Here is a 12103-nt window from a genome sequence, read left to right as displayed (position 1 = left end):
TCAGAAACCGCTGCTCTGGAAAGAGCTGCCAGTTGGACAGCTCAGGGTCATGGGCATGAGGGTTTCCAGATTTCTGGAACAGCTGGTGCCCTGCGCTAACTGACATCCACAGTTATAGAAAAACATCTGAGCGGACACAGGAAGACACAATTAATTGCATAGTTTCTTTGCTATAACGTGGTCTTTTCTGTAAAATTCACTTTAAAAAGTTACAATCTGAGACAGGCAGGAAGAGGGATTTTTGACACTTTGAAAATGTGGCAGCACAAGTCCCAGTGGGAAACTAGGAAATGTCTTTTCCAGTCCTATACCATCAGCAGTAGCCACACTCGATTCTCCCTATAGTCCCTCCTTGTTGTCTGCCCAAGGTACTGCTGCATCCTTTTCCAGATGGACACCTCTAATAGAGAGAGCTATTTTCTTAAATTTCATGAAGATAATACAAATATGGAAACAAATGCCACAGAGTCAAATGAATAGAAATATCGCAAAGATATGATTTCTAAAGTGATGGTGCTCCCTTCCATAGGAATTCATGAAGTGTTTTAAATTCTGTTACAGGTAAAAGGTTAAAGCATTAAATCTGAACTTCTTCCAACCATTAAGCAATCATACATGTGTTAGCTATTTGGGAAAACTGTGCACAAAACAGGTTATAATTTTACCTTACAACTCTCAAGAAACCTTGCCTTCTGACTTTGATTTATAACCTTTCACGTGCAAAGGATTAAAAATCAAAAACTGAAAGAAGTTTCTACCTCTTTAATTTCTATTATATTTCCAAACCAACAGAATGAATTAAGATCTCTTTGTAGTAACCAGAACCTGTTTGGTCATAACACAGTCCTCAGTCACAACAGTGACACTGTATAATACGCTTATAAAAAAATGAAGTGTTTTATAATTTTCACTAGTGTCAGCTTGTGTGCATGTTTGGGGACAAGGGGAGAGCTACAAGCACATAACAAGAGGAAAAAAAGACATGCGCAGGCAACATTTGTAAATATACCCATTTAATTCAATACAGAAGGGTTTTAAAGTTCTCATGGGCCTCAGAAGCATAAAACCTATTCACCATTTCTGGAATCATAGCAAGCAAACTTGCTTTATGTCTGTAGCATGCCAAAACATCTGAAAGATAAGGTCCAGAACAAAAAGCTTCCTGCATGTCTGTGGAAACTCCTTGGCTCCCAAAATTTTTGAGAAGTTGGGATCTCCCTTTCTAAAAAATCTGTAGAACATCTAAAAACATAACCTTCTTTTCTTTGACTGTGCATCACCATACACAGATCTCATGGAATCTTCAGATGTGTTTTGGGTCATCCAGCATAGGAATCTGTCAGAAAATGGTAAGTCTCCAGTCTGGCCTGCATGCACATATCCAGCATATAAGCATAATGTCAGCAGACTCAATGGACTTTAGATCCCATTTCAAATGAAAAAGCTTAAAGATAGCAGAAACTTTCTCATAACAGAACCATTCAATGCATCAAAAATATATTTAATGAAAAGATGAACATTTTGTTCATGTAGGAGAAAAACTGCTGATAGTAGGAGCATTTAAGTTTTCAATTAAAACTATTTTTCTGTACATCACAGCATTAGCAAAAATTTGGAATTCTATTTGCTACTAAGCAAATAAAACTCGGATGTACCTTCCAGAGGAGGGGCATATTGACAACAGATGGGATGGATTTGACTAGGTGGGGTAAGAATGTTCTGGGGAGTAAGCTGGCTGGACTTACCAGCAAAGCTTTAAACTAGATTCAGTGGGGGGAGGGGATGTACTTCAGAGGAACAGGGAAGAACAAGGGAACGCCTCAGGAGGCAGCAGGGAAATGCCTGTAAATCATCGCAAAGGATTTAGTGAAGGCTCCTCCCAAAAGGTGACAAGGCCGGCAGCCCAGCTGAAGTGCCTCTACACTAACGCACGCAGCATGGGTAACAAGCAAGAGGAGTTGGAGACCGTGGTGCAATCAGATAACTATGACCTGATTGCTATCACAGAAACACGGTGGGATGATTCACACAACTGGAACAAGGCAATCGAAGGCTACAAGCCATTCAGAAGAGACAGACTGGGAAGGAGGGGAGGGGGTGTTGCCCTGTATGTTAAGAAATGGATAGACTCCGAAGAGCTGCCTCTGAGAACCAACCATGAGCTAGTTGAGAGCTTGTGGGTAAAACTTAAGGATCAGACCAATAAAAGTCACCTTGTGATTGGGGTCTACTAGACCACGCCCTGGTTCAGTTCATGATCTCAAGAAATATGGGCCTGGCAAAGAGCAAAGTCAGGACCCTGAACTTTAGAAAAGCAAACTTTCAGCTGTTTAAAGATTTAATGGATGAGATCCCCTGGGAAACTGTCCTTAAGGACAAAGGAATGGAACAGAGCTGGCAACTCTTTAAGGACACTTTTCTTAGAGTGCAAGAGCCTTCCATCCCCCTGTGTAAGAAATCAGGCAGGGCAAGAAGGAAACCCATGTGGCTGAGCAAGGACCTCCTCCTCAATCTAAGGTGTAAGAAGGAAATGCACAGCCAGTGGAAACAGGGACACGTAGCCTGGGGAGAGTACAAGGAAATGACTAGGACATGTAGGGTTGGGATCAGGAATACCAAGGCACAGATGGAACAGAAATCGGCAAGGGATGTGAAGAATAATAAGAAGGGGTTCTATAAGTACATGAGTCAGAAAAGAAAAGCCAAGGAGAGTGCCCCCCATAGACATGAATGGGGAACTGGTAACAACTGATATGGAGAAAGCTGAGGTGCTCAACGAGTTCTTCATCTCAGCCAGGCTTCCTGCACCTACCAAGTAACGGAACCTCTAGGAGAGGGCTGGGGGAGAGAAGGCCCTCCCACTGTAAGTGAACAGCAAGTTCGAGACCACCTGATAAAACTAAACAAACAGAAGTCTATGGGACCCAATGACATACATCCCAGGGTCCTAAGGGAACTGGTTGATGTAGTTGCAAGACCACTCTCCATCATATTTGAAAAATCATGGTGGTCAGGTGAGGTCCCTGGTGACTGGAAAAAGAGTAACATCACCCCTATTTTTAAAAAGGGTGGGAAGGAGGACCTGGGGAATTACAGACCAGTGAGCCTCACCTCTGTGCCTGGGAAGATCATGGAACGCATCCTCATGGAAGCAATGTTAAGGCACATGCAGGACAAGGAGGTGATCCGAGTAAGCCAGCACAGATTCACCAATGGCAAATCCTGCCTGACCAATCTAGTGGCCTTCTATGATGGAGTCACTGCAACAGTCGATAAGGGAAGACCAATCGATGTCATCTACCTAGACTTCTGTAAAGCCTTTGACACAGTCTGCCACAATGTCCTTATTTCTAAATTAGAGAGATACGGATTTGAAAGGTGGACTATTCAATGGATAAGAAATTGGCTGGATGGACGCATCCAGAGAGTTACGGTCAATGGCTCTATGTCTAGGTGGAGACGAGTGGTGTCCCTCAAGGTTCTGTCTTGGGACTGGTGCTGTTCAATATCTTTATCAATGACATAGACAGTGGGATAGAGTGCACCCTCAGAAAGTTTGCAGATGACACCAGGCTGAGTGGTGCAGCTGACACACCTGAAGGATGGGATGACATCCAGGGGGACCTGAACAGGCTTGAGAAGTCATCCCATATGAACCAAATGAGGTTCAACAAGTCCAAGTGTAAGGTCCTGCACCTGGGTCAAGGCAATCCCAAACATGAGTACAGACTGGGAGAAGAACTCATTGAGAGCAGCCATGCAGAGAAGGACTTGGGGGTCCTGGTGGATGAAAAACCTGGATATGAGCCAGCAATGTGCATTAGCAGCCCAGAAAGCCAACCGTATCCTGCGCTGCATAAGAAGAGGTGTGGCCAGCAGGTCGAGGGAGGTGATTCTCCCCCTCTACTCCACCCTCGTGAGACCCCACCTAGAGTACTGCATCCAGCTCTGAAGCCCTCAACATAAGAAAGATGTGGACCTTTTAGAATGGATCCAGAGGAGGGCCACAAAGATGATCAGAGGGCTGGAGCACCTCTGCTATGAAGACAGGCTGAAGGAGTTGGGGTTGTTCAGCCTGGAGAAGAGAAGGTTCCAGGGAGACCTTATAGTGGCCTTCCAATACTTAAAGGGGGCTTATATAAAAGCAGGGGAGAGACACTTTATAAGGGCAGATAGTGATAGGACAAGGGGGAATGATTTCAAACTGAAAGAGGGGAGATTTAGATTAGATGTTAGGAAAAAATTCTTTATTCAGAGGCTGGTGAGGCACTGGAACAGGTTGCCCAGAGAGGTTGTGAATGACCCGTCCCTGGCAGTGTTCAAGGCCAGGTTGCATGGGGCCCTGAGCAGCCTGGTCTAGTGGGTGGCATCCCTGCCCATGGCAGGGGAGCTGGAGTTAGATGATCTTTAAGGTCCCTTCCAGCCCAAGCCATTCTATGATTCCATGATTCCATGATTCTATGATTCTATGATTCTATGAAATACAACTTTCTGAGAAAAATATTGCTCCAGTAGAAAAATGAGAAACATAGTGTCATGGTTTAACCTCAGTCAGCAGCTAAGCACCACACAGCCGCTTGCTCACCCTCCCCCCCCCCGCCCCCCCTGCCCCGTTGGGATGAAGGAGAGAATCTGCAAAAAAAAGTAAAAGGCCTGTGTTGAGATAAAGACAGTTTCATAGGACAGCAGAAGAAAAGAAAAAAAATAATAATGATGATAGAATATACAAAAGAAGTGATGCACAATGCAATTTCTCACCACTTGCTGACCGATGCCCAGCCCGTCCCCAAGCAGCAATCACTGTCCCACAGCCAACTGCCCCCAGTTTATATACTGAGCATAACATCACATGGTATGGAATAGCTCTTTGGCCAGTTTGGGTCTGCTGTCCTGGCTGTGCCCCCTCTCAGCTTCTTGTGCACCAGGCAGAGCATAGGAAGCTGAAAAGTCCTTGACTGGTGTAAGCACTACTTAGCAACAACTAAAACATCAGTGTGTTATCAGCTTTATTCTATAGTAAATCCAAAACACAGCATTGTACCAGCTACTAGGAAGGAAATTAACTCTATCCCAGCTGAAACGAGGACACGTAGTTTGTCAGTACACAAAAAAGGTCTTCGAAGAAGACGGAACAATATGTACTGCAACACATTATTATTTTAAATCAACATGTAATCTTATAGGTATTTTAACAAGTGATATCAAAATATATATGATACTACGTGAAGTTGCATAAATGGCATAACACGTCTTTTTTTTCACATGCATATTGTGAAGGGAAGAATTTGAGTTCTTCTCCTCCAGTCCAAAGTATAATACCTGTACTTTTGCATTTAAAAACCTATAAATACTTGTATTTTTTTATTTAAAAAACCTACAAATCTAAATAAAATACACAAATGTGATTTCCTTGTCCAGTCAAATCCAGCTGGTTTTGGTAGCTGCCTTTAAATGTAAAGCATCTGCACTTAGTTTATTATGTTATGTCATGTTATGTTATGTTATGTTATGTTATGTTATGTTATGTTATGTTATATGTTAGAAGCTGGTCTTCTATAAAGTTCTAAATACATTATTTTTAAAAATAGTAGTCTTTAAGAAATTTGAAATTTGGATTATGCTGCCCTATCTCCTACCACCTTACTTCTATAATATTCCACCAGAACGAAGACTTGCGAAGACTTTGTTTGAAAATGTTAATTTGTTAAAACTAAGGTGTGGGGGTTTTTTAAAGACAATTCTCTAGTACTTTTAGAAAAGATGACAGGGAAATTTCTGGGTAGATGGAGATAATATTCTTAAGAACCCAGCTCCTTGATTGTGAGAGCAATTATTTGGAAACAGATTGAAAAAAAAAAACGGGATTTGTGTGGTTTTGGTTTGGTTTCTTTTGGTTTTTTGTGGGTTTTTTTTCTGGCTATTTTGAGGGACATGGAGTACTCATGGCACTCATATCCATACTCAGATCCTTATGCTTCCTCTGTCAGTGTCAAAGTACTTTCTATCAACCTCCTATTCCACTATCTAGATTTCAGTATGTATCTGTCTTTTCAGTTCACTATTTCACATTGAATAGCTACTTAGTATATTTAATAAATGATACAGAGAATCCTCTATTTCTACAAATCATTCATCCTTTTTTTGTTTGTATGTGATTCTGGGTCCTAGTTATTAATTAGATCATGCCTTATTTCCCCATAAGATTTTGACATTACAGTCATCAATACTTACTCTTTAAAATCCTTCTTGACAAGAAAAAGTATGTTCCACTGGGTTAATGTAGCTTAAAATGTCCATGACAGAGCATCTGTGTGAGACTGAGAGATAGATAAACTCTTCTTGCTTAGTAAATAACCCTTGGGACCACATTTTGTAATGATGTGAACAATTAGCTAATTACATGAAGGGCTTTTATTTTCCTCTAGAAGAGAAATGAAAAGAAATTACTAGCTCTGGAAAAGGAATTCAATTCTTTGTAAAACCACAAGATACAAAGCTACTCAAGCCAATGTAAAAGATCACATTTGAAAAACAGCAGAGTGACTTCAAAATATAAAAGTGGTGCATACCTAAGCATTAAACTGTCTAACAATCTAAACCAGATTCTAAACATGCTAAATGTTAATTACAAGTTAGGAGTTTAAGGGAAACTGAAAATGGTGGAAGATGAAATACCAATAATTGGAATTTCGTTAGTATCAACCTAAATATCTTTTGCTTTGCCTGCAATGATTTCTGTGGCATCAAATCAATTCTCGGTACTCCCCAGTATTATAGAAAATCATTTTCACAGTAAAACCCTTTTTGGGGACCATAAAAATTTAAGGAGCCTAATCTTTCAAATATAAATTGGAAATTGAAGTAGAAACAGCCACAAGAGCTTAATTTGGTTCAATCAAATGTCAACTTAATTCTTTGAATAAAAAAAAGGAAACATATATAAACATGCAATAACCTAAAGCAAACAACAAACAGTAGTGAGTTACATGAATGTATTGTGACCTGTAACAGCCATAACATTAGTCTAGACAGCAGACAATAAACCAACAAATATTTTATTCTATATAATCTAATAAGAGCAGGCCTGAAAGTCTCCAAAGAAATGAAATTTCAGTAACAAAAGGGAAATATTTCTTATGATTTTTTTTTTTTTTTCATTTTCTTGGGTAGCTTCAATATAATCCACCCAGGAAGTCTTTCCTGGAAATTATCCAGATTCTGTTAGCTTCCACAAGCTTGGTGAGACATATTATGTTCTTAGTGTCAATGTTATGACATCTTTCCTTGAGAAATCTAGTCTGTGACAACATTATGTGGCTTATGAGGATATCAGGAAGTAAATGTAAAGGTATTATAGAGCATTATCAACTGTAAAGGGTGCTATAAAGGTGATTACTTTGAAGCTCAGGACAAGCTAAATTTCCAGCTATCTTTCTTACTTTCCTAGCCTTCTAATTTGAAAGATATGTTTCAGTCACTCTTTGCAAAAACAGATTTTGCAGCAGCCTCAGGAGAGAGAAAAAGTGCTGGAGCATTTATTACAGTCTGTCCAAGAAATAACAGGGTTAATAATGTTTGATAAGCCTATGCAATGTAAAGAGTGAAAAGAACTGATGCATTTTTAAAGGGACTGTCAGTCCCATTTGAGGCAGGCGCAATAGTCACCCAGAGAACTCTGTCAGTAAGCAACGTCATTAATAATGATTCATAGATATGGATATTCACAACAGCTGTGTCCTCACCTTTAAGTACCTCATACAATATTTAGAAAGTACTGGGAGATATTGCAGCAGGGAAGCACCTAAATTGCTAGAAGGCAGTGCTGGTTTAAATTGTTTAATGTTCCTCCTCAAAAATGGTGTACTGATTTTTCAGAGTGAATTCCTCTTCCTCCATCTCTCTCCAATAAACCTGTGGCAAGCAAAATAAGCAACATGTTAATCACCTAGTCAGTGAAATCTTATGATGGTGTGATGTGTTGGCATCAACGCTAATATATATCATCAGCTTATGTATAAGCTGGCTGCTAGCAATCGTCCTTCCTCCATTAACATAGGAAGGAAACATATGGAGCAGTTTCCCAGGAATACCTTGAATTTTAAACTTCAGAAGTACATTCTTAATGTTCCTTTAAAAAAAAGCATGAATTCATTGTTTTCATGAAATAAGGGTTATTTCACCATCAGACTTCCAAAATATCTAACTACAATCTAATTACTCTTGAAAATAAGGGAACAAATGACTAGTAATATATTCCTTTTGTATAGCTCTTCTAATTTTTAAACAATATAAAAAATGAGCTCTGGAATTACTTACTAAAACTGCTTGAATGTTATTAGCATTGCTTAGATTGCAATGTTCAAAAGAAATTTTTGTAGGAGAAATTTTTGAAGGAAATTTTTGTAGGAGAAAGTCACCATAAAGTGGCTACATGAACAGTTCCAGGACGCTTCACACCCTAATTTCCTGAATGACAGCACTTTGGCCCCAGAGCTGACCCATGGATGACCTGCAAGCAACAGCAAACAGGAAAAACTTTTGAGTCCCTAAATTTTGCAGCAATCCAGGACCCCTCCAAGCCAAGGACTGATTCATTTTGCCAGTACGTATCTCAAAAGGCATCCTGGCACACTGCAGCTGCTTCAGATTGTGACCTATAGACTCTACACCTTCACAAATCATGTCCTTCTTCTGCTAGTCCTCAATATAGTAAAGCTGACAAATATTTGCATTGTTGGTTTTACGTTAATGACATTAATGGTGGGCAGCAGCAACAGCGTGCCTGCTGTGAAGAATTCTTGTACCTTAGCATAGGCATCCTTCATCACAGCCAATCCAGAATGAAAAGCTGTGTCACTCCTGCAGTGACGACTGGAGAGTCTCATTTGTCGATCAGAATAATTACAGAAGTAATCCTGCCAACTATCGTACCTGTAACTCTAGCTTCAGGCCTTTAAGAAACAGCCTGCACCAGTAGCTGGAGCATTGGTTCAGTCATTGCTGGCTAACAGCAAAGGCAGGATAGCCAACTGATTCCACTTTCCCTAGCATCTATTTGTGCAAGAGCTTGGGATGACAGCACCTAATCGGAGCATGCTGATTAACAGTTGGCGCCTCATACATGCACATATCTGACGATGCCACTTAGTCTCTTGATAACTATTATTCATGCCTACTTAAGCACTCACTGTCTTCTCACCGCATTCTTATCCTTTGCCATTTCTGTACAGGCATAAACACTTCTTTCAGTCAGTATGAAAACTTTGATACAGAGAAAACACAATTAGAAGTGGCTTTTATTAAGATACAAAACAATCCTCTGGGGAGCACGATTAGCCTGCCTCTCATAGGATGGTCTTCCCACACCATGCTTTGCATATTAAATTCATGGAAAGCTCTAAACTAAGTAGTGTAAAGAATACTAGTCTTTAAGGCATCTATTTAATTTTGGTCAATAAAATATTAAAAAACTCATTGCAATCTGTATTTTATTTTCCTAGTAAATGCAATTCTTTATGAGCATCTACTGAGAGTCTAAAATGTGAATCTCAAATATTTGTAAAGATAAACAACAAATTATGTTGCTGTTTCACTAAAATTCTACAGAATCCCTGCTATACAGCAAGTCTCCTGTGAAGATGGTCCATAGGAGGCCAAATAAGATCTACCTAAAAATGAGACATTGCAATCTCCTATTTTAGGAACAAAAATCTTGCTGTGCAGCTCAGATTTCAGCTATTAGTTTTTCATGAGACAGAAAACCACAAAAGTAACAACAACAAAAAAAAAAGTAGTTCAAATGCCAATTAACATTGATAACTTTCCCTTTCTCCTTACTGAAACCTTGTTCAATATCACAGAACCACAGAAGCACAGTATGGGTGAGACTGGAAGAGATTTCTGGAGATTATTCAGTTCAAGACCTCTGCTCAAGCAAGGTCAACTACAGCAGGTTGCTCAGGGTCGTGTTCAGTCAGTTTCTGAGTATCCCCAAGGATGGAGACTCCACAGCCTCCCTAAGAAACCTATTCCAGTATTTGGACACCCTCGCACTAAAAAAAAAAAAAAAAAGAATTTTCTTATGTTTAAGTGGAATTGCCTGTATTTCAGTTAGTGTCAATTGCCTCTTGTCCAGTCACCAGGCACCACCAAGAACAGTCTGGTTGCTTCTTCTCTCTTCCACACGATCAGTAGTGGCTGAGACATGGATGAGATCTTTTGAGCCTTCTCTTCTTCAACTGGACAGTTCCAGCTCTCAGTCTCTCCTTGTATGTTAGATGCTCTAAGTCTCTAAGCATTTTCTTGGCCCTTCACTGGGCTCACTCTGATACGTCCATGTCTTTCTCATAATGGGGAGCCCAGAACTGGATCCAGCACTGCTGACGTGTCTCTCCAGGGCTGAGTAGAGAGGAAGGATCGTCTCTTTCAACCTGCTAGCAGCCTAGGATGCTGTTGGCTTTCTTTGCAGCAAGGGCAAAATATTTTAATTTTTAAAAGGACAGAGGGGTTTCTAAAACATTTTCCTATCTCAAATACAAACTGTCTGATTGTACAGAAATGACCTTACCACACATCTCCCTTCTCAAAGGGAAAAAAGCAGCTCCAGAGATAGAATTCTCAACAAACACATTATCTAATATAATTTTTGTAAGCTTCCAATTCTTCTCTCTGAACTGGAGTCAACTTAGTGCCTAGGAAAGGCCAGGAATTAAATAGGCCTGATTTGTACCTCAAGCCCTGTAAGTGTCTATATATATAATTCCATTGATGAAGCCACCTCTCAGATGGCTTATTGATTTCAGAACAGAGCCACCCTTAGTTAATAGTATTATTAAACAGATAGTTAAGGATTCAAATTATGGTACTCATTTTCATTTGTGACATACATGGAGGCTGAAATTCTCACTCACAGAAATGAAAGACAAATGCACTGAGTCACCAAAACTTCAAATATTTCTTCATAATTCAGTTTTTAATTGGACTGATAACCTATAGGGTAACTGAGGGCATAAATTTTTCCTTTGTCATGGGATTTCTGTCCACTTTTGCGGCAAAGATCAGTGAAATGAAGTAGTCCCTTTAATCACACTTATTAGTTTTGCCTTGAAAGGGGACAACAGTTGGCTAATTCAATGCCATGAGACAAAGAGTGAAGACATGCCCTATACTGAAGATCGGCCAGCTGGCACAATCAGCTGCACCAGGCATGTTTTCAGTTTATGAAGCGGAACATTTAATGTATTCGTTCAAAACACTTACCCTCTTGCTCACCATGTGAAAACACAACTAGCTATGGTCAATTTAGTTATGTACAGAACATAGAAGGATAATCATCCACCTTATTTAGAATTATTTCTTTGTCTCCAAGAGTGTACACATCCCATCCCTATTGAATTAGAAAGGGAAAAACACATTTCATGAATACTTATTTGGAAGGCGGAAAATAATCTACATACTTTATAAATTGAACCACCTCAAAGTCAGGATAGAAAACCTGTAAGAAGGCTTTGGCATGTGACCTTAATGATGAAAATTCAGAAGGAAATGTTAATGCTTATTGCCAGCAAGTTTTAAATTTCCTTTGCTGTTCTGCATTGAATATTTTGCCTCTTGAAGATGTCTTGTTTAATGGTGCAGAAATTAGTTTCATTGAGGTAAATGGTCAAAAGCATAAGGAATAGTTAATCATCTAAGTCCTATTGAAGTTTCTGCTTCACTTTTGACAAATTATTTGAGTAAAATGGTTTCCCAGACACATATTTTGTTTGTTCACTTGTGGATAGTCTGCCTTTATCGTTCTTTTACCAGCATAAGGTGAGATAATACTTCTATTTCAGATTAATTTAAATTCAGGTAACCAGTTGAATTTACATAATTTTACAAAAGAATATAATTTTACAAAATTAAAGTAAGGACTAAGACTCTAACATGATGGATAAAAAGGCAGCCTGAGGTCTACTGAGTTAAGTATCAGGAGAAAAATAACAGAGAGTTACACTAAATAGGTGGAAAATTGTATAGTAATAGTAGGGTTATTAGTAATAGAGTAATAACTACAGGTGACAACCTGCTCTTCATCAAGTGCTCCATTTAGGCAGAGTCG

This window comes from Nipponia nippon, unplaced genomic scaffold (genome assembly GCF_047370975.1).
Source record: "Nipponia nippon isolate SJK-2023a ecotype South Korea unplaced genomic scaffold, ASM4737097v1 scaffold_1, whole genome shotgun sequence".
Classification (NCBI taxonomy): domain Eukaryota; kingdom Metazoa; phylum Chordata; class Aves; order Pelecaniformes; family Threskiornithidae; genus Nipponia; species Nipponia nippon.
Note: the sequence above shows the minus strand (reverse complement) of the source record.